The sequence below is a fragment of the Oryctolagus cuniculus genome, chromosome 1, assembly GCF_051225735.1.
Source record: "Oryctolagus cuniculus isolate XC-2025 breed Fujian yellow rabbit chromosome 1, ASM5122573v1, whole genome shotgun sequence".
NCBI lineage: Eukaryota > Metazoa > Chordata > Mammalia > Lagomorpha > Leporidae > Oryctolagus > Oryctolagus cuniculus.
The window spans coordinates 191,858,135-191,881,354 of record NC_142867.1 but is presented as its reverse complement, the minus strand read 5'-3'; the positions used below and the strand labels follow the sequence as shown (position 1 = coordinate 191,881,354).

Sequence of the window (23,220 nt, the reverse complement as noted above, 5' to 3'; positions counted from 1 at the left end):
CCCATCCATCACCCAGGAGTTACAGTCACCCTTCTGAGATTTGCTGCATAATTCATTCTACTCCACATGATGTATTTGATACCCAAAGATTTGTATGTTGGCAATAACAGTTTCAAACTGTGGTTCTAATTAATCAGAAGGTAACTGTATTAAATATCTTTCTGATGGTGAAGCCTAATGAAATTCCACAAAAGTGAGTCTGTGCCTGGCATACCTTGTCAGATTTAATCAAGGATATGATTTAAATTGAACTTCATGACTGGACATTGAGATTCTCCCAAATGTTCATACTATAAAGATTGACCACAGATTTGGTTGTCTATACAACTTGAATCTTGTTTTGTGTTTGGAAGCAGTTACAGGCTCAAGCAAATATTTCCAAATGCAAAAACCCAGTAATTGAAGCTTGAACACACAAAGAAGGCATTGCAATTTTAGTGTAGAAAAAGTCTACCACAAATTAGAATCACATAGTAGCCAGATTTTATGGACAGCAATGCAAATGTCTTGCACATGACCTTAGGAGAGTGATTCCATTGGTTACAGCATATTGTGATGTCATTTTTCCTGTGTGAACTACTCCATTTCTATTCCCCCCACATTGTAAACACTCTAAAGTCAGGTACTGTTTTTTTCCTACTGTAGACATTCTTTATTCCTAGTATTGTACCTCACAAATGGTAAATATTAATAATTAAATGAGTAAAAATACCTGGTATCTAACTGTCCTTTTTATTATATATTTATTAATAAGAGAGTTCATATTAATGAATTATGATTATTGATATGACATCTATTATGGTGGAAGTGTTTAATTCATAGTTAATTGAATATTTAATGATTAAGAAAATATATAGATCCTCTTTATGTAGAAATTAATTGTACTGTAAATTCAAATTTGTCTATTTATTTTACATTAAAACATTAGAAGTAACTTCTTTACCAGTATTCCCAAGTTACCCCCCCATGTTTAAAAGGAATGAAGCAACCACTTTTTTTTCAGGATTTGCAGTTCAGGTCAGATGTTTGTGTTTGAGTGAAATTCTTAAAAAGAACTTTTGTAAATAATTATAATACATATCATTTCTGTTACTGTTGATAATATGAAACAGGAAATATGTGTCAGGGTTGTTACATCCAAAAATAGTCAGTGTGTTTTACTATTCTAATTTGAGTCAATTCAAGGTCTGGTCATCCAAGAAGAATCAGTCACTGGCTGAACAGCTCACAAGGAAGCATAAATTTTGCAATCCTCTGATAGAAAAATCACTGCAGAAAACTGGGCATTGACCTGGCACATTGCATTTACTCTGCTTTCCTTATGCAGAGAGAACAAATCAGTTCCTTTATAAGTATCTAAAGCACCATCACACAAATTGATAGTAGCACCATGCACATTTACTGGTAAATACACAGGACCTGTCCCGAGGACATTAACTACTGTTCAGGTCATCCTGATAGCTAATCAGCTCCCAGGTGCTTTATCTTCACCCTGAATGCCCTGCACTGAAGAGCAAAGGGGTGTTAGTTTAATTGGAACAAGCTTGAAAGTAGTTGTACATAAAGGAAATCACATAAAGATGACCTTCAGGTTACCTAATGATCTCGTCAGTAGTTCCCTGTTTTTGTAAGATTTCCCGACTTACTGGCATACTTGGATTTTTCTTTGTATGGATGTGTTCCACATTACCAACAAGTTTATATGTGTTATAATCCTGAAAACAATAAAGTATACTTTTGAACATATTTTAGCATTTTGATAGAAATCCTTGTAGACACTGGTATATCGTATTTACACTGTAGTTCCATGTCTAATACAGACTCAAACATTTAGTCACTCCCCCAAAATGTTAGCTGAATTAATCAATGAAAATGTTCTGCATACTTCTTTTAGGTCATATTCAAATATCCATTTTTACTTTTTTACTACATCTTCAAATAACTGACATTCTACTTATCACTGCCTTTAATATCCCCTCAAAATTTACTCTGATAATGGGAAAAGGTGGTACTGAAAGATAAAGCTGTGAAAAGACAAAGAGAAAATATTTATGGTTTGTTTGGGAGACCATGACCATGATGTTGTGACTGACTCTAGCTCTCTGTACCTTAGTGGGAAGATGGAGAATGACTGAAATAGAAGTGTAAGTCCAAGCCAAAATTAAAGGAACCAATAATTGGCTTCATCACTTCAAAAAATCCAAAATATAAGGCTCCTTATCCAGGATAATACCCTTGACTGATTCTCATGGAGTACGTACTTCACACACTTTATTTTTAATCGTTAGATGCTCTAGGAATTAAGTATTATTATGTTAATTTGGTATAAATCAAAATTGAGGCTCAGAGTTTAAATAACATGCCCAAAGTGACATATTAAGAAAAAAGCCGAGATTCCAGAACAGATGCATTTGGATTCACAGATGACTACAGCAAGATGTACCTTTTTCTGCATTTTGCTCTACTCAGCTGTATGATCTCAATGAGATTAGACCAGACTTCAATTTTCCTCATCCTGTTTTTTGTTCCTTGAGTGAAAGAATGGTGATTTCATATTAGATATCAATTTTTTTAGTAGTTAATAACAAATCTCTCAATTCTTGAAATTAGTTTCTTTAATGACAAACATTTCCAGATGTTTCTTAAAGACACTGGTCTTGATATTTACAACTTCTTTTATTTCAATGTTTCATGATAAATGTTTCAATATAGCATCTACTTGGGTGGCTTGTCTTGGTGTGTAAATGCTATAATAATGTACCTGGTACTTCAGCAGAGGACACATTCTATTACCTAGCTGGGCTAGAGGGCAATATAAGAGTTAAAAAATATATAAGAAAGGGGAAAGGAAATACATTCTATATGGAGGATGAGGCTGATCAAAGAAATGTTTGAGTTGTAGACAGGTGAGGATGGGATTAAAGAAGGCTACCACAAAGCCAGAGTGATTAGTTCTGACTTTTTATACTTAGAAAATGGACTTCAGAGTACACGAGACCAGCATTTTGGACTAGAAAGAGACATGACTTAGAGCCTAGAGATGAAGATATTCACACTGACAGGAAATCAATAGAGGCTGACTCTATTGCTGAATGAACAGGAATCTTCTATCTACTCTAAATACTTGTGAGCACCTAACGTAATTAGTTTCAGGGACTCTGTTAAAGTTGTTTTGAATACACTTGAGAATTGACAAGGGCATTAGGCACTTTCATGATGAATCCTGCTAAAAAGTCACCAATAGTAACTGAAATACTTGATCTTGAAGTTATCTGGAACAATCACCCTTCCATGCTGCATGTTAGAAAAGGAAGGAATCTTCAAAAGAGCAAATCACTGCCTGCTGTTTCTTGGAGCTTTTTGTAGAACTGATTCAACTATGTTTATTCCTCCTCAATCAGTTTGACTTAGCAAGAATAGCCTACAAAAAAATTTCATTCTCTAAAAATGTGTGTGTCTTGGAAGGTTGAAATATTTGGTAAATACATCCAATTTTAAGTGGTAAATGAAACCAAAATCCAACATTATGCATGATCAAAATTTGTCCTAATTTGAATTTGGGGAAATTTTCAACTTATTTATGAACACAGGAAAAAAATAGCATGTACTATCACCTATATCTTGATGGAAGTTTAACCCAGATGTTAGTCTTGCATCTTCAAATTTTCAGAAAAAAATAGATAAGTGAACCTTAGTTACTTTTTTAAAAAAAGATTTTATTCATTTATTTGAATGGCAGAGTTACAGAGAGAGAGAGAGAGAGAGAGAGAGGTCTATCCATCTGTTGGTTTGCTCCCCAGTGACCACAATGGCTGGAGCTGGGCCAATCCAATGCTAGGAGCCAGGAGCCTCCTCTGGGTCTCCCATGTGGGTACAGGGGCCTGATAACTTGGGCCATCTTCTTCTGCATTAGCAGAGAGCTGGATCAGAAGAGGAGCAGCCGGGACATAAACTGCCCATATTGGATGATGGCACCATAAGCAGAGGCTTAGCCTACTACGTCAAAGCACTAGCCCCCAACCTGGGTTACTTTTAAAACTCTTAGAAATGTGTCTTAGAATAATACAAGAGAGGTTTATATAAGGTACAATTGTGAAACAGAGGAGACAATAGTTGACAATTAATTTGTCTCAAAAAAACCTTTTTTTGGATATCTGTGATTATAACTAATTTTATGTACTTTGTCCATCAGGATAATATTTTTTGTTTTAAGATTTATTTACTTTTTTTTAAAAGGAAGTGGATTTTATTTATCACATTTACAATAAAGGAGAATGTCATGTTTATTTAGTTATATATGTGAAAGTGTTACAGAGAGAGGGTGTGACAAAGATCTTCCATTCATTGGTTCTCTCCCTAGATGGCCACAATGGTCGGAGCTGGAGAACACAGAAGCCAGGAATTTTATCTATGTCTCCCAAATGGGTGGCAGGTGTCCGACCATTTGGGCCATCTTCTGCTGCTTTTCCCAGCTCAGTAGCAGAGAGCTGGATTGGAAGTGGAACAGCCAAGACATGAACAGGTGCTTGCATCACTTTACCTGCTCCAACATAATGCTGCCCCTGAATCCCATATCTGAGTGCCTGGGTTCAATTCCCAGCTCTGGTTCCTGACTCCAGCTTCCCATAGTACAGATCCTTAGATGCAATGAGGCAATGGTGATTTTTCAAGTTACTGAGTTACTGTAATTTCTGTTTGAAATCTGGATTGTATTCCAAGATATTGGCATTAGTCCTAGTCTAGCCCTGGCCTAGCTCTTGCCATTGCAGGCATTTGGAGAGTGAACCAGTGGATGGTTTTTCTCTCTCTCTCTCTCTCTCTCTCTCATAAAAATAATAAATAAAAATGTTAAATATATATATATATATGTTCATTCATGCCATTGTCTATGGTAAATACTAATCATAACTCAATTTCAGCTCTCAAATATATCTAATTCTTCCCATCATCTCTGCTCTAAGGCTGATGCAATGGCCTCTTATCTATGTTCCCTAACTCAGGTATGGCCCCTGCTCAGTCTCTTTGCTATTGAAAGAAACTTTGTTTCTGGAGGAAAGTATGTATCCTCTTTTGACCGTTGTTCTGTAGGTAGGTGATTAGTAGCTGTATCTGGTGCATTTACTCACGAAACTAGTCCTAACCTTGGTATCCAGCTTTTATGAGTCTGAATGCTGATATTATGTCAGATGATCATAGTATTTCCTTTAGGTTTAGTCTCTAACTTGGGATGCCAGGAACCACTCATGTAGGTATAGCTACTGCAAAGGAATTAAGTCCTAGTTTTGGTGTTTGTATTTCCTGCCTTACTTGAACTTGATGGAACCCTTGAGTGTTCAAAGTCATAGTAGTCTTAACCTGTGAGAGAAGCTAATTAAATGAAATATTAAGTAGCAAAGCAAACTGAGCACAATTTATATATCAGAATTCAAGCTGAGTTATTTTTCCCTGATCTGTAGCTTGGAATTTTCTTAGATAGCCTTTCCATGACTTGCAACAGAGCTCTCCTAAGCTTTGTGATATTTCACAGCTTTGGGAATAGTGTCCACTACTAGGAGTCTGATTACAGAAACTAAGGAATCATCTATTTTTCTAAATGAAAATTTTCAGTCTTTGTGAGTTTATTTTTCAAATGTCAGTAATTTTAGCCCTATTCTGTTTGTCTATACAAGCAGATCACTATGCTTTTTCCATTGGCAGGATTTAATGGTTAGTAAGATCATAAAACCAAGGCAAATAGAATAGTGAAGAGCCTTATTCATTGGTACTGCATTCAAGAATGAGATTACTAGTCCATATGGCATACATAATGTCTTCCAAAGAACAAAGCCAAGGGGCAAGGGAAGATGTGGTTACCTCCATGATAGGCAAGAACAAGTTTTACTCAATGTTAGGCATAAGAGGTTTCTTTTTTTAAAAAAAACATCAGTTCGGCAGATGCCATGGCTCACTAGGCTAATCCTCCTCCTGCGGCGCCAGCACTCTGGATTCTAGTCCTGGTTGGGACGCTGGTTCTGTCCCAGTTGCTCCTCTTCCAGTCCAGCTTTCTGCTGTGGCCCGGGAGTGCAGTGGAGGATGGCTCAAGTACTTGGGCCCTGCACCCACATGGGAGACCAAGAGGAAGGTGTTTGCATTCTAATGAAGAGAGGAAGACAATAATGTCAAAAGGAAGTGATTTAAGTGACTTTGGTTAAAGCTTTACTCACCTAATGCACATTGGGATTGCCTGAAGAAGACTGGGCAACTCTCCAAGTCCAAGTAGGGTTGGGGTTATATAGGTTGAAAAGAAAAGAGCAGTGTTTTTCATCATCAGCTGCTATAAAACTTGCTCTTCGAGTAGCTGGTCTTACTTCTGTTGGTCCTCTTGCTCAGGATCATTGGTGTGATACTACCCAAACAGCTGCCAGAAAAATTTTTGAAAGCTTTTTTTATATATACACTCTATGGTGTATGTTGGCTAGTCAAGGTTCAGGGACACAAGCATTCAGACGAGAAGAAAGGAAGGGAAGCAATCGTCAAAGGAAGTTTTAATTCTTTTACAGAAAGTATAAAAGTATATTTGGTGATTTGTTAATGAGTGAACAAAGTAAATTCAGGAAAATATGGAGGAGAGTCATCAGACCTCTCTACAGAGATAGCATTCATGTTTAAAACCTGGCTTTTGAGAAAGAGAAATACATGTGAAGATACGGGAGATTTAGTGAGAATAAACTCAGTATGTTGAGGTGCAAGAAAGAAAGGAGAAGAAAATACTCGAGAGAGGGCATATGTCCTGGTTGGGTATTGGATTATACTCTAAATGCAATGAAATGACCCTGAAGCGTTTTTAGCATAGGGGAGTCGTGTGTGGTCTCTTCTATCCATTGACAAGATTCCTCTGCCTGCTATGTGGAGTATAGACATCTTGAGGTCAGCAGGGGAGACAGAGAGAAAAGTTAGAAGGTTACTGAAATAGCCCAGGTAAAAGATGAAGGCAGCCTCTACTAGAACTGAAGCAGTGAAGAAGGTGAGTATGTGGTGTAGGGAGAGAAGGAAAAATACAGATGCAGAAAAGTCCATATTTGATTGCAACTGTTTTTGAGCTGGCCTCAACCCCTGCTGGGTTTGGCAGGTGTCTATGACAGACTCTGGTGGGGGTTTAGGAAGTGGTGGTTCTCAAATATAATTAAGCTTAAAAATCTCTTGGGAATTATTTCACAATGCAGATTCTAATTTAGTTGACTTCAGATAGGGCTACTCTGCTTTCTAAAACTCTCTGGTTGCACTGAAAGGATTTTGGGATTTTCTGAAAAGTTGTCTCTCTTCTCCAGCTCCCCTACATAACCAGGTCGTCAGGCACGTCTCACTTTGTTCTCCTAAACACTGTATGAAGACTTTTCCCTGGTCTATTGACTAAACCAAAACAGAGTGACCGCCTTAAAAGTCTGATTCTTACTAAAACTACTGATTCAAATTTTTAAAATGGTGGAAGCTACTTAAATCACCTCTCTTCCAGGTATCTCATTTAATATTTTAAATATTTATCTATCACATGCAATTAATAAATTCTGTGCTGTTTCTCAGGAAGAGAAATAATTGTTAAATAAGAAATGCCTTATTTCCCACTTCTGATTTATTTATTCAGCTGCTTTATTTGGCAAAAGTATTTATCCCTCTATAAATATGAGAAAGTCTTTCTAAACTACGCTAAATATTTTAAAAAAAATTTTTAGTTAGAAAATGCATGTATAAATGCATGTATATAAAGGGAGTAATTTGAAACATTACCTAAAGAAACTAGAAGCAAGTAAAATATTTTGTTTTCTTCTGTGCTTTATTAATTATTTTTAATCATGTTTTTCCCACAAACTCAGAGCAAGAGGGGAATAACTCTAGATTAAGAATACCATGATCTTGAATGGCAAGAATAATATTGCAGTGATTTATGGTTGCTTGATAACCTTATGATAGATAAGAGTGGCCCTGTTAGACATGAATATTAATTAGAATATAGAAATTAATAACATCTTAAATTAATATTTATCTTTTTGTTTTTGGAAAATACACTTTTTGTTTTTGGAAAATACACTGTTTAAGAGCATTAGGCTTAAGAACTGATAGGCATAGACTCTGCTCAGCTACATATGACAGTCTTGAAAATTATTTTGCCTTTCTCAGTCTCAACCTCCTCATCTGTAAAGTCTGGCTATAAAAGCACCTCATGAGACTTGTAACACTCAAGTAGGATATGTCTGTACATTGTAAGCGTGGTATCTGCTACACAGTGAGCTTTCAATAAATATTATACTTTAATATTAGTAGTATGACTACTAATTATTTTCCCAGCAAGAATAAGTTCAATTCAGAAAGTGGTTGGCACAGTTTTCAACACATATTCGTGATCTGAAGCTCATGTACCAGCTGCTAATTTGCTTGTTTATTTCACTTGATTTTCCTTAACTGCACATAAGGGAAGTGGGTGGCAGGAGCTTAATTTATTTGTCCCCCTCCCTTTTTTTTTGAAAATGTGGGTTTTGGCTCTCACGGTATTTTGAGACATGGCTTGGTGGTGGCACTGGGATGTGCACACTTCAGGGAGTGGGAGGAGTGTGTAGCTCTCCTGGCGGTTCTGGTGCCTCTTTCCCCAAGTGATCATCATGGGTGCTGGATTGCTATGCTGCCAGCCAAAGGCCTCTCCTCCCACAGATCTGGAAGCCCAGGAGAAGAGCCATGACTCACAGGCTACAACTTTTTCATCTGCTTGATACAAGCCCTGATAGGCTCAGCTCCCATGTTTTCATCACCCCATAGGCTGGCTGAAGGGTAAAGGGCTTTCAGGTTTTCCAATAAAGTGCTTCCAGATGATTGTTGAACATAACTGAGAGATCCCGCGGAGAGGTACGGCGTTCTTGCTGTCACTTTGCTGAAGTGTATGGAAAGGATGCTCTGGGGTGATACAAGGGTATCGTCAGATCCTCAGAGGTATGGCATTTGAAGTGTTTTGAAACCTTCCTTTACAAACTATGAGACAGTCCCTCTTTTCCTGCTTTGATTTCATCCAGTGGCTTGGCAGATTTGTCTAGTAGCCTGTAAGTCATTGTGTTATCCTTTGTTGTGGCTATTGTCATGGGCCTGCCCATTTTTTGTGGACCCTGTGCTTTGTGAGAGCCAGTCCTCTCTTGCATTGTTGGATCTCCTGAGTTCAGTGCCTGGTAGATCATAAGTGCTTAAATAGCAGCTGTTGGCTACATGAATGCATGGATTGGTGAGTGGATGAATGGCTCCTTTGATGAAATTGAGGGCAAGAAAATAATCTCACATAGTGGGCTACAGTGGATGTGAGAATCCTTTTTGCTCAGCAGATAAACATTTGGGGTAGAAATTTTTTATTAAAAACCCAGTTGTTAAGTTCAGAAAGCTTACCTTTCTGTCAAACTTGTGATTGTAAATTTAAGTTTGATAGTTGCTACTTTTTGCCAGTAAAATCTCCCAACAATTTGGGGGAAAGTTTACAATGAAGGAAGAAAGTGTTCTCGGAGGAAGTGGACATCTATTATATACATGACATTTAAAGGAAAATTAAAGGAGATTTTTAAACTAAAGGCGAGAGGTGTTGAATTTGTAGAAAGTCAACATACATAGAAAGCGTAGTGTTCCATAGGGGAATATGATAGAAGTTTATCCAGCTTTTCATTAAAATTGTGTTGTTAAAAACCTGTTGTACACTGGATGCAGTGGATCTAAAAATGAATTGAAATGTGTCTCAATCCTCTGGTGCTTCCTGTTAAATCAAGAATCATATGTGTGAATTAATGATTGTAACAGGAGTAAATGTTCAATGCGCTGTGGAAACACAAGAGCTGCTCAGGCTTGACCCTGCCCAGAAATATCTGCAAAGTGGAAATTGGGACTCTGAACTGGAATTTGAAGGATGTGTAAGGGTTTTTCATGACAAGAGGGTAAAAGAGGTTCTACATGTATACAGATAGAGAGAACAGGAAGAGTAGGCTGCATTCTGGGAAGTATAAGAACTTAAGTATAGTAACTAGCAGATGAGATCATAAAGGCAAGCAGGGGAAAATTACACAGTGATCCTACTCCAAACAGTTGATTCAAAACATGTCCCTTTTTATAAATTATGCATAACCAAAGAATGAATTAATCTATGCTAATTTCTTCCCAAATATTTCAAATGCCTATCAAGTAATTATATTGTCTGTGGTGTATTACAGTACTACTTTTTTTTAAAAAAATACTTATTTATTTATTTGAAAGGCAGAGTTACAGAGAAGCAGAGAGAGAGACAGAGAGAGAGGTCTTCCATCTGCTGGTTCACTCCCCAAATGGCCACAATGGCCGGAGCTGCACCAATCCAAAGCCAAGAGTCAGGAGCTTCCTCTGGGTCTCCCATGCAGGTGCAGGGGCCCCAGGACTTGGGCCATCTTCTACTGCTTTCCCAGGCCATAGCAGAGAGCTGGAAGAGAAGTGGAGCAGCCGGAACACGAACCGGTACCCATATGAGATGCTGCACTTCAGGCGGTGATTTTACCCACTACACCAGGACGCTGGCCCCAGCACTACTTTAAGAGGCAGAAAAATGAGTGCTCAGTGGTTTCGTAGTCCTGACTACACATACTTTTAATTCACTTGGTAAAGGAATTTGATTAAAAACATAATAATACAATTTAATTCCATACCCTTATTTTAAGTTGATATACGTCATTTTACAAATCAGAAAAAAATCCTGGAAGAAATAAACCATGGTTATATGAACTTTGGAGAATCACGTTATATTCATATTGACTCATTGACAAGGTCATTAATAAATGTAGAGCCCTTGGTATCCCACACATAGACTTTCTTATCAGATCATTCAACTCCACAAATGCAATAAGTTGTAAACCTGGAAAGTGATGTTTTTTTCTCCTTTGCAGAGTCATACACACACTGTTTTAAGCTTATATGTTATCAAGTTCTCCTGTATGACATTCAGTATCTATAGTAATATTTTCCTGTTCTTACTTCAGGTAACATCTCAGATGGTGGTCTTTTTGTGGTCATATTTAACACTCTATTTATTTGTAGTCAAATAAATGATTAACTAGACATCATCTTTAAAAGCTTCCTGGATCTACCTGATATTTGTTTAACCTATATTCTAGAGCATTTTATGCAAAAGACTACTTATGTGTGTTTGTGTATCTGCACAAATAACACCAATATTGACAAACACACAGGACATACTATGTCATAAGGCATTGATCTAAACACCTTTTTATATATAATATTAATTCATGTATTTCCTAATATATAAAGTGCATACCTTTTTTAAATTTAATTTAATTTTTTTTGACAGGCAGAGTGGACAGTGAGAGAGAGACAGAGAGAAAGGTCTTCCTTTTCCGTTGGTTCACCCCCCAGTGGCCGCTGCAGCCAGCCGCTGTGGCCGGCGCACCATGCTGATCCGAAGCCAGGAGCCAGGTGCTTCTCCTGGTCTCCCATGCGGGTGCAGGGCCCAAGCACTTGGGCCATCCTCCACTGCCTTCTCAGGCCACAGCAGAGAGCTGGACAGGAAGAGGAGCAACCGGGACAGAATCCAGCGCCCTGACCGGGATTAGAACCTGGTGTGCCGGCGCCGCTAGGCGGAGGATTAGCCTAGTGAGCTGCAGCACTGGCCAAAGTGCATACCTTTTTAAATGCCCATTTTGTAGATGAAAAATTGAGTCTCATAGATTAATAAGAAAGAATAAGTCATGAGACAGGCAGTGGAGGATCAGGGAATTGAACTTCCACGATTCCATACCTGGGAAGGAAACTAGGCCCTCCAGGATCCCACTATGGGAGGACAGGTCATATTACCTTTGGGAACTAGGGACTGAGTAGGAGGAGACCTTCTGTCTGGAGTGTTCATGAAATGTTCAAAAGAGAAGAACAGGCTGAATCTTGGCCTAAAGACTTCGTGGTGTTTTGTCAGGAGGAGGTTAAGGTGACATTGCAGATTGACATCAGCAAAGGCACTGAGGTGGAAAACCACAAGGTGCTGTTTGGTGGACAACACACTAGAAGTAGAATAAGGAGTCAGTATAAAATGGCAGAAGGAAAGATCTTAGAAAAGTAGTTATAACAAATTCTAGAAAACCTCAATGCTACATAAAAGGGTTTGATCAGGACAGGCACTGTGGCACAACAGGTTAAGCTGCCATATGTGATGCCCACATCCCCTATCTGAGTACCTCATTTGAGTCCTGGCTCCCCCACATCTAATCCACTTTCCTGCTAATTTACCTTGGAGGCATCAAGCGATGGTCCAAGTACTTGGGTTCTACTGCCTATTTGAGAGACACAGATGGAGTTCCTGGTTCTTTTTCTCTCTGTAACTATTCCTTTAAAATTAGATTAAAAAAAACTTTGAAGAAAAGGTTGAAATTCATTCTATATGTGAAGGTTTCTTTTTTTTTGGAGTTATAGACAGTGAGAGAGAGAGAAAAAGGTCTTCCTTCCATTGGTTCACCGCCCAAATGGCTGCAACGACCAGAACTGTGCCAATCCGAAACCAGGAGCCAGGTGCTTCCTCCTGGTCTCCCATGCAGGTGTAGGGGCCCAAGCACTTGGGCCATCCTCCATTGCCCTCCCGGGGCCACAGCAGAGAGCTGGACTGGAAGAGGAACAACCATGACTAGAACCCTGCACCCATATGGGATGCCGGCGCCGCAGGCAGAGGATTAACCAAGTGAGCCATGGCACCAGTCCCGTGAATGTTTCTGATTAAAGTTTTTTTTATATAAGCAAAGTTATAAGATGACAAAAGATTAATGTGTAAGATTGATTAAATGAAGAATGATAAATATTTCAAAGGTAAACGGCAGAAAAAGAGTGGCATTCTAATAGATTTAAACATTTGAACAACAACAAAAACAAAAATAAAAAACAGAAAAACTTATGTGGTATAAACTCTGAAAGAGAAAGCAAGACACCTCAGAACTGCCTTGCCATAGCAGAAGAGGCCTAGTTATGAAGCCAATGTTGTCTTGCCCACCCTACACAAACAGGACTTTTCACCCCATTTGAAAATCTAGAAGAAGAATCCTTCCTTTAGTTCCTGCCTCCACTCTGCAACTGCAAATGACACAGTACTTTAATTTCTCTTCTCTATTTGGTGATATGTTTGCCCAAGAGAGGTCTACAGAAGGTGACAGTTAGTATGTTACTTTCAGTTGTAAATGATCATCCTGTGCTATGGATTAATGATGTCCATGCTTCTTTGAGATAAGCATAACTAATTGTCATAGCTTACTCAGGCACAAGGGACTATCAACGGCTGACCTGGAGAAGATTTGCTGCCAGGAACAAATGTTCTTAACTAAGTCCCTGTCGTTTCTGAAGAGCCACAAAGCCAGAATACATCGCAAATTGGCTTTGGAGTTTCTGGATGAACTCTGTGTTAGGATATCCAGATGTCAAGGAAGACATCAAGATTTCTGAAGAAAAGTGAAGAGATGACCCATGAAGTGCACATCCAAAGAAAAGAACATTAAAATACATAAGAGGGGAGGTGGATCCCTGGCTGTTTTATAATAATATGAGTTTGATATATGTTTTCATTTGAGACTGAAATCTAGAAGACATCAGGTTCACCCTGGAAACAGAAAGCAGGGTCCAAGTGGCCTGCTTCCAGTAGAAAAAGTTGCATCAGAAAAAAATGGCAAGAAAGCTTGTTTGGGAATTATAGACATTTTAGAATAATCTTCTGGATAAAATTCACTCTTGGCAAAATATTTCATTGCTCTAGTTATGTGCTGCAGGTAGATGATAACCTCCTTATAGTACCCCAGGGTAAATGACCCTCTGAGGTATTTCATCACACGGGGTCTTTTAGGTTATCTTATCACGTTTCATTCAAGAAGAAGCTCTAACAGCCAGAAGTTAGGAAGCATCTTGAAATGATGCATAAAGGGTGGATATTTTCAAGAAAAAGTAAATTTCCTTTAAGTGTCCTTATATCCATTTTTTTTATTTTATTTTATTTAATGAACATAAATTTCCAAAGTACAGTTAATGGATTACAATGGCTCCCCCCCATAACTTCCCTCCCACCCACAACACTCCCCTCTCCTACTCCCTCTCCCCTTCCATTCACATCAAGATTCATTTTCAATTCTCTTTATATACAGAAGATCAGTTTAGCATACATTAAGTAAAGATTTCAACAGTTTGCACCCACACAGAAACACAAAGTGTAAAATACTGTTTCAGTACTAGTTATAGCATTAATTAAACACCTAAGAGTAATTGTGTATTAATTACAGAGTTCAACCAATAGTTTTCAGTAGAATATAAAAAATACTAAAAGGGTAAAGTATTAAGTTCTTTTTTTGTTGTTTGTTTGTTATATAGTTTTTTTTTATTTAATAAATGTGAATTTACAAAGTGCAACTTTGGTATTGTTGTGGCTCTCCCCCACCCCAACAACCTCCCTCCCTCCCATGGCCCTCCCCTCTCCCACTCCCTCTCCCATCCCGCCCTTCATCACGTTTCATTTTCAATTACCTTCATATACTGAAGATCAACTTAGTATATACTAAGCAAGGATTTCAACAGGCTGTACTCACACAACTGTACAAGGTATAGGGTATTATTCGACTAGTAGTGTTGTTTTTAAGTTTCATAGTAAAACACATTAAGGACAGAGATCCTACGTGAGGAGCATGTACCCAGTGACTCCTGTTGTTGATTTAACAATTGGCACTCTTATTTATGATGTCAGCAATCACCCGAGACTCTTGCTATGAGCTGTCTAGGCTATGGAAGCCCCTTGAGTTCACCGACTCTGAACTTGTTTAGTCAAGGCCGTATCACAGTGGAGGTTCCTTCCTCCCTTCAGAGAAAGGCGCCTCTCTCCTTGATGGCCTGTTCCTTCTTCTGGGGTCTTGGTCACCAGGATCTTTCATTTAGATTTTTTTTGCCACCATGTCATGGCTTTCCATGCCTGTGAGACTCTCATGGACCTTTTAGCCAGATCTGAATGTCCCAAGGGTTGATTCTGAGGCAGGAGTGCTGCCATTCTATGAGTCTGCTGTGTGTCCTGTTTCCCCCACAGGATCATTCTCTCCCTTTTAATTCCATTTTTTTAATTTTAATTTAATAAATACAAATTTCCTAAGTACAGCTTTTGAATTACAGTGGCTTCCCCCCCATATCTTCCCTCCCACCTGCAACCCTCCCTTGTAAACTCCTTTTCCCATTCCATTTACATCAAGATTCATTTTCAATTCTCTTTATATACAGAAGATCAATTTAGTATATATTAAGTAAAGATTTCAACAGTTTGCACCCACACAGAAACACCAAGTGTAAAGTACTGTTTGAGTACTAGTTATAGCATTAATTCACATTGTACAACACATTAAGGACAGAGATCCTACATGGGGAGTAAGGGCTCAACAGTGTACCTGTTGTTGACTTAACAATTGACACTCTTGTTTATGGTGTCAGTAACCACCCGAGGCTCTTGTCATGAGTTGCCAAGGCTATGGAAGCCTTTTGAGTTCACCAACTCTGATCTTATTTAGACAAGGTCATAGTCAAAGTGGAAGTTCTCTCCTCCCTTCAGAGAAAGGTACCTCCTTCTTTGATGGCCTCTTCTTTCCACTGGGATCTCGTAAAGATCTTTCATTTAGGTGGTTTTTTTTTTTTTTTTCCCCATAGTGTCTTGGTTTTCCATGCCTAAAATACTCTCATGGGCTCTTCAGCCAGATCAAAATGCCTTAAGGGCTGATTCTGAGGTCAGAGTGCTGTTTAGGACTTCTGCCATTCTATGAGTCGGCTGGTATCCCACTTCCCATGTTGGATTGTTCTCTCCTTTTTAATTCTATCAGTTAGTATTAGCAGACACTAGTCTTGTTTATGTGATCCCTTTGGTTCTTAGTCCTATCATTATGATCAATTGTGAGCAGAAATTGATCACTTGGACTAGTGAGATGGCATTGGTACATGCCACCTTGATGGGATTGAATTGGAATCCCCTGGCACGTTTCTAACTCTACCGTTTGGGGAAGTCCAATTGAGCATTTGCCAAACTGTACATCTCCTCCTTCTATTATTCCCACTCTTATATTTAACAGAGATCACTTTTCAGTTAAATTTAAACACCTAAGAATAATTGTGTGTTAATTACAGAGTTCAACCAATAGTATTAAGTAGATCAAAAAATACTAAAAGGGATAAAGTATTAAGTTGTTCATCGACAATCAGGACAAGGGCTGATCAAGTCACTTTTTCTCATAGTGTCCGTTTCATTTCAACAGGTTTCCTTTTTGGTCAAGCGTCAGCAAGAGCTTTGAAAGAGGTGTTAGAGTTTGGTTTAGGCCCATTTGTACCATTTTATTTGCTTTTCTCTTTTGCCTTTTTTTTTTAAAAAGCTTTGTATTCCTAGAAAGATAAATAAACATACAGAAAAGTTTCAAGAATACTACAAAGAACTCTTGTAATCCCTTTATCTCAAATCATGAGTTGTTAAGATTTTGCCCCTTTATGTTATATTTCTCAATGCAATATGTATTTTCCTGGAATTATTTAAAATAGGTTGCATATATTATAGTTTACTACTCTTTAATATTTCAGGTTGTTTTCCTAGGAGCAAGAATTTTACCTTACATAAATGCAGTCCATTTTGTAAAATATGTCTAATCTATTCTACAGTTCAGATTGAATTTTGTCTATTGCCTCATCATATTATTTGAAATACAGGTAGAAGATAAAGTACAGGATCATGTATTTACTGCATCAGATCTTTGAGTAACAGTAGAAACCATTTTCAGATAGTGTATGGAAATGAATCCTGGAACAGTTAGGTTTATTGGTGCTTTTTATCCTCACAAAAGTATCTTTAAAATGTATTGCATCCATCAGAGTTCTCAAGAGAAACAAAATCAATGAGATATATTATACATCTCATTCATGAGAGTATTTGAAGACAAAATTAAAGATTAGTTTATTTTCATACAAATGTTTCTAATAACCCATGTGTGGGTTTATCCTAATATGCATTTCTATGACATTTTTGGGGGATGGGGGTCTTCAGAATTTTTTGCACCAAAGTAAGTTGATCTCTTAATTCAGTTTTCCATGAACTTTTCAAAGCACATGAAGAGATTTGTTTTCAGAAATTGGCTTTTGCAATTGTGGGGGCTATTATTTCAAAGCCTGTAGGGGCAGTTGAAATCTTTGCCATGAGTTGATACTGTAATTTTGAGTCTGTAATCTGAAGAACAGGTCAGAAGACTGGGAACCTAACAGGACTGGATGCTGTGGTCTTGAAGCAGAATTTCTTCTTCTCTGGAAAACCTGTTTTTTTTTTTTTTTTTTTTTTTTTTTTTCTATTAAGACCCTTTAGGGGTTGAATGATGTCCACTCCCGTTATCTATGGTAGTTTTAAAGTCAACTGACTATAGATGTTAACGACATGTATAAACGTCCTTTACAGCAACACCTGGAATAATGTTTAATTAAATAACTGCCTAGCCAAAATACAAATCATGTGTGTCCCACTACAAATAATTGATGTTATTTGGCAGTTCTGTTACTAAGAGGGCATACAGAAAATACAACATTATAGAAAATTCATGCTGTTCAAAATCAATTTTAAGTGACTTTTATGTATATATAAACTTTATATACACAAATGGACCATTTCTATATTTTATTCCAAGGGTGATTCATGGATAATTATTTTAGTATTTTCTTGTTTTCACAGTAGTACAGTATTCAGATCCCATGGCATATCTTGAAAATTAATCATTTTTTTTTTTGACAGGCAGAGTGGACAGTGAGAGAGAGAGAGACAGAGAGAAAGGTCTTCCTTTTGCCATTGGTTCACCCTCCAATGGCTGCTGTGGCCGGAGCGCTGCGGCCAGCACATAGTGCTGATCCGAAGCCAGGAGCCAGGTGCTTCTCCTGGTCTCCCATGCAGGTGCAGGGCCCAAGAACTTGGGCCATCCTCCACTGCACTCCCGGGCCACAGCAGAGAGCTGGCCTGGAAGAGGGGCAACTGGGACAGAATCCGGCGCCCCGACCGGGACTAGAACCCGGTGTACCGGCGCCACTAGGTGGAGGATTAGCCTATTGAGCCACGGCACCGGCGAGAATTAATCTTAAACATTAGAAATATTTCTTTCATCAGAGATCATTTTAAGTAATAAATAATAACCATAGAAGTAATACTTCACTAAATACTGTTAGATGTCAAGAACTTTTGCCAAGTGACTTATAACCATTATCCTAGTTACTGCTGCATCCATATTAAGAAAAAAAGAAAAGCAAATCTAGGCACAGGAAGATTACATAACCCTAAAAGGAAGAGCACATCTTAGATCATGTGTAAGTGGTTATCCTGTGTTCTAGTTCTTTCTTGGTATATTAACATAAATTAACTTACTTGATATGTAACTGAATTGTCCTTTGGAAATCTGAGAGTGTTCATATTTTTGGCAGATGAGAGAGGAAGTAATTAAGTACCTTAGTCACCAGCTAGATGGTTGCCAAATCAGAAAATTAATTTATGACCTCTTAACACCAAGTCCAAAGTTTGCCCATTAAACTACAAAATCATCTAATAATAAAATCCACTGTTATGACAACATAACATATGAACTTCTCCATTTCTTAGCAAATACTAATTTTCTATATTGCAGTTTATAATTATCATCACAGGGCAGTTGCTTAGTTCTGTAATTGAGCAATATGCTGTCATCTAATTTAAGCTAGATTTTTTTTCTCAAAAAATTACAGAAATGTAAATGTAGCTCCAGGAGTATTTGTCACCTGATAAGGAACAAAAGATTTAAAAATTTGACATCTAAAGGTATTTTATTGGTAACCTGGAAAAGACTATGTATTGGACTTTTTTTTTTTGTTGATTGGTTTGGTTTTTAGAATTCACTATAGTGAGATTTTGTGAACACAGATATACAACAAAGGAAAAGAAATGTTCGTTCTCAATCCAGGGGTAGATGGTTACTGGTACAGATTCTGCTGTGAATACATGGAAATGTCATGAGCTTTCTTATTAAATTGTGATGTTACTGTATCTGGAAAGATTTAAGCATGGCTGGGGAAAAAATAGGATGGAATTTATCTTTGCCTGAAGATTTCAGAATTCAGTTGGATGAACTAAGGGGTTCATTTTGTTTAATTCTTCATATCTACCTTTTGCATAAAATAAAGGACTCCTCTTATTATGATCACCTTTGTGATTGAGTATAATTCTCATTTTCATTTAAGGATCTAGTTATATGAAATTGTTATACTTTTTTAAAGACTCTCATACAGTTTTAGAACTGTTCAGTTAATGAAGTATTAAAAAGTGTCCAATGATAAATAGTCCATTCTATTGGTTCTTTTCATTAAATCCTTGAACACCATACTAAGATTTCTGATGATACCACACAATGTTTGATGCTACCAGAGACACAACCATATATTTTAGTAAGTAGTTAGTAAATTCTTTTGATATCTATATTCTGATATCTGAATGTATATATCCTGCCACAACCATATAGTTAGTAAATTCTTCTCAGACTACATTCTATGTGGAAATTATTCTTATACCACTGCAGTCATTTTAGAAAACCCTAGCCATCAACCACATTGCCAAGAAGGTGAAAAGTGAGACTTAAAGAAAATCTACCCTAAGGTATGGAATTATTTTCAGAGGATTCATTAGAGGTGAGAAACTCAAGAAATAAATCTCTCTGTACCAGAGATTATAGATGTAGAGCTGACTAGATAGATGACACTGTAGTATAAATGTGTTTGTATGTGTATTTCTACCAACAACAGCTAAACTTGCATGTCTTTCTGGGACTCCACTCTCTGATATGAGAGGACAAACTGATGACACCAAAGAATGTCAGCCTTCAAAGAGTCTGTCTCAGAAGACTAAATTTTTATATTCAACTTGACTAATACACTTCTTAAAGTGGATCTAAGTTACAGAGGCTAAGGCTAAGAAATTTCTGCAGTTAGAATTAAAAGTTCAAAGCCATAGTCACTATTCTCACAGAGATGAGGATAGGTTTTGAACTAATATGGGACATAGAAAAGCTTTAGCTTAGGTGCAGGGAAGCTTTTAAAGATGAAGTCTGAGATTTACTAGGCACTTCAGTTATCTAAAAGTTTTGTTCACTCTGAAATGTAAACATATATGTAACCTTTGTATACATTATTAGGTATACGCTCACTCTTTACAACAATTCACAGTTTCATTACTTGTTTAGGTTATTGCTGTATAATCTCTGAGTTTATAGAATCTGAAGTTTTTTCAGGTTTTCATCTTACCGCTGTCCAATCTTGCCCTTACGAGTGTCTAGGGCTCCTGAAATTAGAATTGCCACAGGGCACACTGCTGCTGACTTCCCGTGGAAGACAGTCATCACTTTGGCTTGGGGATCAGTAGATGAGATGTTGGTGGCAGTTGCAGGTAGGAAGCTCATCTGGTGAAGGCTTTGTTTGGAATTAGGGAAGGGAGGATCTATATCTACTCAAGGTTGGAGACTGGTACAGAATGGCTCAGATTTTTTTGGCTTCCAGACCTTCAGATAATTGCTCTTTCAGGGTTCTTTTCTGAGTTTTTAGATGGTCTTTCCCTTGGATTGTCAGGACCGTTCTGTCCGATCTACCTCTGCTGCTGGCCTTTCACTCTGAATAAAAGCCTTTCCTCTTTGTTTCCTTCAAGGACTCAAACTCATTTTCCCTCTCGCCTACTCCTTCCCTCCTTCCCCCTCTCCTTGCCTCTTTCTCTTTCTCCTCCCTAAATAGCCTTCTCTTTCCCTAGTAGACCTTGTATGGCTCACCAACCCAGATCCCAGAGGATTAACAAGTAAAATCAACATTACTTCTGCCATAGGGCTGGAAGAAATAAAGCTGCAAACTTTCTCGGGAGATTAAGGAGACTATTTCCATGTCCTTCTTCCAAATACTTCACAGAAAATAATAAAATAATTGGGTTTTCCACGGCAGCTACCTGAATGTATATATCCTGCCACAACCATATATTTTTAATCAGTTAACCTCAGGTAATTCTTACTTTATCTTAACTCTCAAGTTGATGAACCTCTGTGGGGATGACAAAAGAGAAATTGCCTACATTTTAACTGACAGACAGGTGAGCTGTACCTTTATAGAAAAGTGCTTGATTAAAGATGTTTCTTGTCAGAGAGTGTTCTCAGTTGTACATGCATACAGATTAATTCTGGAGAGGCTAAAATTTTTAAATTATGAGATAAAAACAAAACCCATACATATCCAACCAAAAGATAAATAAAGATGACATGGGAACAATTCTCCTGTGATTTTCTATCCTTAAAACTTAAGTTGCATAACTTATGAAATATTCACTGGATTGTTTGAAAAGTCAAAATCATGCATGCCTGCGCTTCCAGGCTTCAGAAGAAAATGCAATTCCTCTTGGATATGACTTACACATATTGTATAAACTTTGGTATGGCTGGCAAGTCAGTGCACATACGGATGAGAAGAGGAAAAATCATACCCCAGTGTCTGTAAAAGTTGTTCCATGTTGTAGTTCACAGCTTTCTTTGGGTTGTAGAATTCAGATTTATTTCTAAACCTCTCTAAAAAAGCCCTGTGCTGAGATATATGTTAATCTCAACAGACTGGGAAAAAAAACCTAGAAGAGATTTTAATGAGGCATACATAAGAAGCCTAAGATGGGCAGAATATTAAACTAAGAGCAACATAATTCTAATGATCCTGGAGTGTGTGTGTATTTTCAACAGTTTTTAGGCCAGTGAAGTCTTCTGTAATTGTCTTTTCTTAATTTGAGATTCAGACAGACAGACAAGCAGAGCCTTCATGCCTTTGCAGTCCCTAGATATCTGCAATGGTTGAAATTAGGCCAGGGGACCAAAGCCAGGATCTTAGAACTCATTCTAGGTCTCCCATTTGGGATGCAAGTATCCAACTACTTGAGCTATCACCTGCTGCTTCCTAGTAGGAAACTGGAATCAGGAGCAGAGCCAAGACTTGAACCCAGGCCCTCCAATATGGTAGGTGGGTGTCCCACTGGACCAAACACCTGCCTCTGGAATGATCTTTTAATATACTTCTTTTTTTAAGTTTTACTATTTATTTGAAAGCCAAAGAGACAGAGAGAGGAATATCTTCAATCCACTGGTTGGTTTACTATCCAAGTGCCCCCCACAGCTGGTGTTAGGCCAATCTGAAACCAGGAACCAGAAATCCCTCTGGCCTTCCCCATGTGTAGCAGGAAGCCATCATCTGCTGCCTTCCCAGACACTGGTAGGAAACTAAATAAGAAGCTGATATAGTAGTCAATCCTAGGCACGCCTACTCCCTTAATATCTTTAAATTATAAAAATAAAATTCATAGGCCGGCGCCGCGGCTCACTAGGCTAATCCTCTGCCTTGCGGCGCCAGCACACCGGCTTCTAGTCCTGGTCGGGGCGCCAGATTCTGTCCCTGGTTGCCCCTCTTCCAGGCCAGCTCTCTGCTGTGGCCCGGGAGTGCAGTGGAGGATGGCCCAAGTGCTTGGGCCCTGCACCCCATGGGAGACCAGGATAAGTACCTGGCTCCTGCCATCGGATCAGCGCGGTGCGCCGGCCACGGCAGCCATTGGAGGGTGAACCAATGGCAAAGGAAGACCTTTCTCTCTCTCTATCTCTCTCTCACTGTCCACTCTGCCTGTCAAAAAAAATAAATAAAATAAAATTCATACAATTTACTTTGATAGTAAATATATATAGCATATATATAGTAAATATAGTAAATACATATAGTGTATTTATTTTATATCAGTAGCTCTACATTTGTTCCCCATTCCTTGTCCCTGGAACTATAAAGGAAGGATCACAAGGATAGTTCCTCATTTTCCATTAAAGGCAGGGAGATAATTTCTCCTTCTTATGAGGCTTAGGTGGAAACACAGTTTTCGAGAAGCACTGTTAGGGAACACAGGCATCTTATTATTATTATAGACTTTGTATTTTGAAGTGCTTCAAAATGGGCTTGATTAAATTCTTACTCTACCACCTAAGAATAAACTGATACAAACCATCATTCCCACTTGAGAGAGAACTTGAATGCAGCATCACAAAAGCATATTCATTAATGAAGAAGCTGTCTTGCCTGCTCAGGTTGATCTTCCGAGTCAATAAATGGCAATGAAATAAAACTTGTCATTCTGTATCTTCTACTATATTCTTGGGT

General features: G+C 38.1%; 1 protein-coding gene across 7 annotated transcripts in view; it reads left to right on the top strand.

Annotated features, from left to right (window-relative positions):
* LINGO2 (leucine rich repeat and Ig domain containing 2) overlaps positions 1–23,220 on the top strand; it is a 1,387,358-nt gene that overhangs the window by 1,028,527 nt on the left and 335,611 nt on the right. The window contains exon 1 of one of the 7 annotated variants that reach the window (XM_089318135.1): positions 8,824–8,958. The exons of the other annotated variants lie outside the window; for them this stretch is intronic. The gene's annotated coding sequence lies outside the window, so the exon portion shown is untranslated. Of the gene's footprint in view, positions 1–8,823; positions 8,959–23,220 lie in introns of those variants that run through there. 7 annotated transcript variants of the gene reach the window in all.